Source organism: Nicotiana attenuata, unplaced genomic scaffold (assembly GCF_001879085.1).
Source record: "Nicotiana attenuata strain UT unplaced genomic scaffold, NIATTr2, whole genome shotgun sequence".
NCBI classification, from domain to species: domain Eukaryota; kingdom Viridiplantae; phylum Streptophyta; class Magnoliopsida; order Solanales; family Solanaceae; genus Nicotiana; species Nicotiana attenuata.
In genome coordinates this window covers 397,938-405,123 of record NW_017670672.1, presented here as the reverse complement: position 1 = coordinate 405,123, position 7,186 = coordinate 397,938, and positions in this window count along the sequence as shown.

Here is a 7,186-nt window from a genome sequence, read left to right as displayed (position 1 = left end):
AGCCCGACATCGGGGTGTCACTAGTCATGAGCATCTATCCTGGTCTGAATACAACGACAAGTCTAAAATAATGTACTAAATACAGTAATAGCAATGTCCGAAAGGGAGTGGTGCTGCGGACGTCATGTAGCCACCTGCTAACTCTGAAGACTCCGCGCCTGAACCAATCCACACCCGCGACCGGGTTCCGATATACCTAAATCTGCATACGAGGTGCAGGGAATAATGTGAGTACTCCAACCCAGTAATTAATAAGAGTAAATAAAGACTGAGCAGTAGGAAATAATGAATCCACATTCACGTTAGGCTCAATAAACACAACAGGCTTTCAAATCATAATACGAGTTAACCTCTCCTTTTAAAACCCAACTTTTAGTAAAAATCATTTTGAAATACCTTCCAGCAGTTTCAATGGGGGTTCAATACCATTTAAATGAATAATAGCGATTAAAGTCATAATCAGCCCCTCGGACAAAGCATAGTTCGTAAAACAGCCCCTCGGGAAAAATAATATTCATAAACACTTCATAACCGAAAAATCTTGGTGGAAATAACCAAATGCCAAATCAGTGATTAGTTTTTAAACATCTCATAAACCCCAATTAAAATAACGGTTGTTTTGAAAACATTTGTTCAACTTTCCGACAGAGGCTCAGTATAAAGAAGAGTGAAAACAGTCAATAAACCAACATATTCGATAGAAACTCACTAAAAAAAGGGGTGAAATCAACAAGTTCATAAACAGGCCTCTCAAGCAAACATCACTCATTTGCATGTATCTAGTTATCGCCCCTCGGGCTAGCCTCTCTGCCACTCGTGACTCAACTCTTAACCAATCAGTGCTCACACTCAGCACTCACGCTCAATAGGTACTATATAGTAACCGCTGCGGCATACAGCCCGATCCATATATATATAATAACCGTTGCGGCGTTCAGCCCGATTCATATATCGCTGCGGCGTGCAGCCCGATCCATCGCTACGGCGTGTAGCCCGATCCATATGGGTACCCGCGCTCACTGTGGGGGTGCAGACTTTGGAGGGGCTCCTACAGCCCAAGCGCAATATTGCTGCGGCGTGCAGCCCGATCCATATAAGTATACTGCTGCGGCATGCAGCCTGATATTTATAAATATACTGCTGCGGCGTGCAGCCCGATCCATATAAATCTACTACTGCGGCGTGCAGTCTGATCCATATATATATATATATATATATATATAAAACTTGCTGCGGCGTGCAGCGCGATCCATATATATATAATCCTCACAGCCAGGCCCTCGACCTCTCTCAGTCATTAGCCTCACCATCAGACTCTCACTCTATCTCAGTCATCAACTTCAAAATTAGACCCTCGGTCTATCTCAGTCATCAACTCCCGGTCACTTGGACCATTAGTAAAACAGGGAACTTAACCCAAACACTCTTTTACATTTTTAAGAAATATGGTGATAAAACCAGATTTTTCAAACAATAAGCCGGTAAAACATGACTGAGGATATGCTATCAATACATACAGTGAGGAAAAATAGTAAAAATGCCCCTAAGGGTCTCAACAGGTCGACACAAGGCCCCAAACATGGCATACAACCCAAACCACAATAATATCGGACAGTTAACTATCAAATGCGCATTAAAGTACTCTTTCGGGATGGACTAGGTCACAATCCCCAGCGGTGCTCTATCCCACGCTCGTCATCCAGCATGCAAGTCACCTCAACACAACAATGTGTAATCCGGGGTTTCAAACCCTCAGGACAATATTTACAATCATTACTTACCTCGAACCGGCGAAATCTCTAGCTCGCGACACCTTTGCCCTTCAAATCGGCCTCCACGCGCATCGAATCAATCCAAAACCAGAGCGAATACGTCACAATATGATAAGGGAACAAACCCCAAGCGAAACCAAACAATAACGGGCACAAAACCCGAAATTACAATAACCCGAGCCCCGGTGGCCCACTTCTCGAAAAATCAGAAAATTAACATCATCGGATTTCCTTAATTTTCCAGCTCTAATCCATGTATTTACACCATAAAATCATGTTTTAAGTCCATGAATCCATACCTGATCAAAACCCCTTGAAATCCCTCTTCAAAATCGCCCACAATGTTCCAAGTTCGAAGTGAAATGTCTATCTCTTTCAAAAATTCGTGAAGAAGAAATTAAATACCTCTTCCCAGTCACTTCCGCTTTTGCGGCATCTTTACCGCTTCTGCGGATATACTCTATTGCGCCCAGGACCGCTTCTGCGGTCCATACCCTCTTCTACGGGCGCCGCATATGCGGGCCTCCATCCGCTTCTGCGGAAGCCCTTCCATGGTTCCATTTCTGCACCTGCGCCTTTCCTACCGCATCTGCGGCCCCCTTTCTGTAGATGCGGAAATACCAGATACCAGCCATTATCAGCAATGCTGCAAGTCCAAATTCATCCCGATGGCCATCCGAAATCACCCCGAGGTCCCCGGGACCTCAACCAAAAGTATCAACACATCTTAAAACATTATTCAAACTTGCTCCAATCATCAAAACACCTCAACTAACACCAAAATTATCAAATTACATCGAATTCAAGCCTAAGTTTCTTCAAAAACTTCTCAAACACGCATTCGATCAAAAATCCAACCAAATCACCTCCGAATAGCCTGAAATTTTGCACACACATCCAAAATCACCTAACGAAGCTATAGTAGCTCTCGGAGTTCTATTCCGACCCTCGGATCAAAATCTCACCTATCAACCGGAATTCGCCAAAATACTAACTTCGCCAATTCAAGCCTAATTCTACACCGGACCTCCAAAATCAATTCCGATCACACTCCTAAGTCACAAATCATCTAACGAAGCTAACCAAATCATAAAAACTCCGATCCGAGATCATATACGAATAAGTCAACTCTTGGTCAAACCTTTCAAATTCGAAGCTTTCAACTGAACTGTTTCTTTCAAAGTCATTCCAATTTTTCCTGAAAACCAAAACCAACAATCTATATCAGTTGCAATACATAACGTGGGGCAAGTCACGCCCGAGAACTAGCGATCAAAGCGCAAAAGCTCAAAACGACCGGTCGGGTCGTTACAGAAATTTTCACATCATTAGATTCCTTATCTCCCCACGAGTTCATACATATCAAAAACACAAGAATCGGAGTTCAATTGACCCTTCAATTATCCAATTTAGACTCTCTTAATCTCAAGCCCTAAACCTCCATTTTTGGTCCATAAATTCCTTAATTTTCAGTCCTAATTCATGAAATATCACCATAGAATTGTGTTTTAGGTCCAAAAACCCAACCTTATCGAAGTTCCCTTGAAATCTCCCTTCAAAATCGCCCAAAAGCTTTAAGTCCAACGTTAAAAATGAATAAACCCTTCAAAAATCGCGAAGAAGAACCATTTATACCTTCTACCCAGTCATAACCCCATCTGCGGTCAATTTACCCGCTTCTGCGGTCATTTCTCTGCATCTGCGGAATTCACTTAAATCCCGCCTAACCGCATCTGCGGTCCAATAGCCGCATCTGCGGCTCCGCAGGTGCGACCCTTCTTCTGCATCTGCGGTTCCAAGCCTTCCTCAGCCTTTCCGCTTCTGTGGTCCAAGTCACGCATCTGCGATACCGCACCTGCGGTCCCCAAACCGCAGGTGCGAGAAGACCAGAAGCAGCAAAAAAATCTGCAATTGCACAAGTCCAAAACTCATCCCGTTAGCCATCCGAAACCACTCAGAGGTCCCCGGGACCTCAACCAGAAGCACCAACACATCCTAATACCTCATTCAAACTTGTTCCAATCATCAAAACACCACAAACAACACAAAATCTATCAATTCACATCCAATTCAAGCCTAAGTTTTCTAAAAACTTCTGAAACACACTTTTGATAAAAAACCCAACCAAACCACATCCAAATGACCTGAAATTTTGCACACACATCCCAAATCACACAACGAAGCTACAACAACTCTCGGAATCCCATTCCGACCCTCGGATCAAAATCTCACCTATCAACCAGAATTTGCCAAAATACTAACTTTGCCAATTCAAGCCTAATTCTACACCGGACATCCAAAACCACTTCCGATCACACTCCTAAGTCACAAATCACTGCCCGAAGCTAAACGAACCATCAGAACTCACATCCAAGCCCTCTAACACGTAAGTCAACATCCGGTTGACTTTTCCAACTTAAGCCTTCTTAAAAGAGACTAAGTGTCTCATTTCCTTACCAATTCCACTCCAACCACAAACCAATCAACTCGACCACATAAAACACGGATAACGAAGCATAAAGAAGCAGAAATGGGGAAAACGGAACGGTAACTCATGAGACGACTGGTCGGGTCGTCACAGTTTCTATCTCCACATCCCACCCCTCTCCCCACGTATCCTTCAAAAGAGAGCAGCAATTCAACAACTGACAACCATTAAAAAGCTTTAAAGCTTTGAATTCGAATTTGGGTTTCAAAAAATAGTGTTTGTTTGGATTGGATGTTGTTTCAAAGAATTGAGAGTTCTTTCTATGTCTCTCTCTATCTCTCAATCCCAAATTTCAGTAATGTAAAGCAAAAGAAAAGAGAGCAGTAATTCCACCATTGACAGCCATTAAAAAGCTTTAAAGCTTTGAATTCGAATTTGGGTTTTCAAAAATCATAATTTGTTTGGATTGGGTGTTGTTGCAAATAATTGGGAATAAGGTTTGAAGTTTATATCTCAATTTTGAGGGGTTTTGGTGAAGATTAGACTTGGTTTTGGCTGAATTTCAGATTGAAGCTCGAAGATGAAGAAGAAGAAGACATGACATACATTATACTGCAGAAATTATAGTAAAATTGTAGAAAATTATTGAAAAATTATATTATGTTGTTTATATATTTTTCATTTATTTTTTTAACTATTGTATGAAAGTTGAACAACATTGTATAAAAATTATATTTAAGTTTTATGATATTGTAGTTGTATATAACTGAGTAGAAATAATATATGAAAATTATAGATAAGTTTTAGTTTAATTTATTCTTACTATGTATAAATTAGATACAAAATATACAAAAGACACATTGTATAAAATTTGTATTTAAGTTGTATGTTATTGTAGTTGTATTTAACTGGGTAGAAATAATGTGTGAAATTTGTAGATAAATTGTATAATATATAATTAGTTGTATGAAATTTATTTTTACTGTGTATAAATTAGATACAAAATATACAAAAGACATATTGTATAAAAATTATATTTAAGTGGTATCATATTGTAGTTGTATATAACTGGGAGGTGGAGAGGCTTTGGCAAATATGTCTTCGTCGACATACAATATGTTGATTAAAGTGGATTAGTTGGAGTTTTAGTTGATTAAAGTGGATTGATTATGACCAGCGAATAGGGACTTTGATTTTTCATTAGTCCACAAGCCACTATAAGTCTTCCACGATTAACCTCGTGGTATCGTATAAGTTAAGAAGATTAGTCTTTATAATGATAAATTAAGGTTGAGTATTCGATAAGGAATTGCTATATTTGTTTCTTTTCTAAAAGTTATTATGCTAATTGATAACAAAAGAGTTTAAGATTTCATATTCTACTTTACTAGAGATAATAAGGATCGAAGGGACGAATGTAAATATAGAAAATAACATTTAAAAAGAAGGAACAAATAAGTAGTTATCACTCTTAACACTAAAAAAGAGATAATAATGTGCAATTGGTTATAATGTACGTAGAGAGCATGATTTGTACAAGTAATTTATTTTGACGTGCCGGCCATTCGTTCATGAAAATATTATTTTATTTTCTTTTCCTCTAAATCCCTTAATTGAAGGCACTAATAATGGATTGGGAGCCATTTAAGGTGGAATATATATATTTTATAAACAAAACTTGTGTAGGTAGGGTAATTTACTAAACATGAACATTTAGGGTAATAAAGTTTCCAATAGTGTATAGGACTGAAAAAATCTCTTGTTTTAATTTGGAAATTGGGCCACATTTGGTATCAAAAGCCCAATTCCCCTTTCCAATCCGCCAAGCACAAATTCCTATACCCCACCCAGCTCAGCCACTAACCCAAACGATGTCGTTTCGGCCCCTCCCAGTCCTAGCCGTTGATCTCCTTTCATCGAATGGCTCGAAACTGACTATCAATTACCATATAACTGTCCTAAATCTACCCCCAAACCCTAGAGACACCCCCATCTCCTCTCCATCTCCCTAAGATCCTAACCCTCGCGGCCCTAAAATTCCATTCCTTCACCACCAGCCGCCGCCCACCGGATATCGCCCATGGCGGCATCCCACCACCAAACAACCCCAAACTCACCCTCCATACTCCTCACAATCCCCTAAACATCAATCCATTACTACTTTCCTCAAAATCCCCACACCCTCTCGCTAATTTCATATTTGGAATTCAACCAAAAATAACCTATGTTGCCCAAATAACCCCAAAATTACACTCCACACTTCCCATATCCCCTTGATCACTAACCCATCATTGATTCCCCCAAAATCCCCATCATTTTTCGCTAATTCCAAATTTAAGAAAACAACCTACCCTTTTTCAAACCCTTGAACCCGTTATTTCCTCAGCCAATCTTGAATAAAAGGCTCGTCTCTGATGCTCTCATGGAGGTTTGGGCTCTCATGAGTCTTTTCTTCCAAGAAAATCCGGCCAGAACTCCATGCAAGGCCGGATTCCTTGGAGGAAAAAACCCTTGAGTGGTCAATTAGAGTGGAGTAGGGCACCAAGCTATCTCGCATGTTCCTTTCATTCATAAATGGTAATTTCACCACTATCCTCTTTGTGTTTCATGTTCGAGTCAGTAGTTTCATTCTTTTTTAGGGTTCGTTAATTTGCTTGTTCTTGTTTCAGAGTCATCACTGTTCCAATCTTCTAGTTGTTTGATTAGGTTTTATTTAGGCTTATTAATTTTGTTTAATTCCTTCCTACTTAGTTTAATTCTTTAAATCGTTTTATTATCACAGTATTTAGCTATGTTGTTGTTTTTTAATCATTTGTTAGTGGTCTACTTAATTGCCTAATTAGTTATAAAGCAGGTTTTTGAGCGTTAGTCAGTATGGTTTTCGTTCATTGGTGCTCTATTAGCATCGATTGAATTTTTTTTGGGTAGGGGAGGGGGGGGGGGGTAGGGGGTTAAAGGGGGAAGGTCGTTCAGGGGGGGGTTTATT